Below are 1,022 nucleotides of genomic sequence, written 5' to 3'. Positions count from 1 at the left end.
GTGTGTGTGTGTGTGTGTGTGTGTGTGTGTGTGTGTGTGTGTATGAGGGGTGTATCAGGGAGGAGAGCAGTGACACTGAAAACATTCGGAGCAGAAATGAACCAAAGGAAAATCTCAAACGATGCTTGATGCCTCTAGATGCTGAACGCTGCCCAGAAGGCACACTCCGAGTCTGTGTGGGTGACGGGCCGGCAGAGCAGAGATAAACAAGCACTGTCCACTGTGTCCAATTGCCCTCATATGGGCCATCCTCTCAGAGCTGGAAACGTAAAGTAAAGGCTTGTGGTCTGGTTCCACTTCCTGCAGAGGAAAGTCTGTACAGTCTCCACACAGACCCTGCTGCACTTCCTGTTTACCGTGTTTCATATAGTACTATATTCATGTGTGTGTGTGTATGTGTGTGTGTGGTGTGTGGTGCTGTGGTGTGTCGAATCGCCCTTGAATCAAAGGGATGGGGGGTGGGGGTGGCTGCCCTGTCCCCCGTGTGCTGCTGATGGGCTATGCCAGCGAGTAGATGGCGTTGACGGGTGAGGTGGCCTCGGAGCTCTCGTTGCCCTCCGTCTCATCCTTGTCCTTCTTCACCGTGTACTGGCCGATGAAGGAGCCGTCCTCGTTGAACTGGCCGTCGCCGCCCTCGCCGTAGTCTACCAGGCTGTCGTCGCTTTCCTTCACGTTGCCGTCCAGCGAGGTCTGGCTGCCCTGCAGAGGCTTGTTGTCCTCGTCGCTGCTACAGGGGTAGATGAAGAGGAGGGTCAAAGGTCAGAATGGGAGCAGTGTGTTGTCACAGTGTGTTGTCACAGTGTGAGCAGGAGTTCAGGAGCCTGTCACAGGCTCAGGTTAAAAGGGGAAGGTGGAAGGTTAAAGGGACTGCGGAAGAATAACAAGAATTCTCTGTCTCAGCTTTTCTACCCACGACGAAGTGACTTTCCAGATGTAAAGAACAGTTTGAATATTTTCAGGTCTACATTGATACAGTACTTACACACTATGTCATTAGGACGCGTTCTGATTCCTCTTAACTG

The 1,022-nt window shown here is 52.3% G+C and overlaps 1 pseudogene; it reads right to left on the bottom strand.

Moving 5' to 3' along the window:
- Window positions 1-6: 6 nt before the first annotated feature.
- Window positions 7-756, bottom strand: LOC147820006 (neurofascin pseudogene; annotated as a pseudogene).
- Window positions 757-1,022: the final 266 nt, after the last annotated feature.

This window comes from Seriola lalandi, unplaced genomic scaffold (assembly GCF_002814215.2).
Source record: "Seriola lalandi dorsalis isolate HSWRI2012SDOR001 ecotype SW California unplaced genomic scaffold, Sedor1 jcf7180002005891, whole genome shotgun sequence".
NCBI classification, from domain to species: domain Eukaryota; kingdom Metazoa; phylum Chordata; class Actinopteri; order Carangiformes; family Carangidae; genus Seriola; species Seriola lalandi.
Note: the sequence above shows the minus strand (reverse complement) of the source record. Positions and strands in the feature narration are given on the sequence as shown.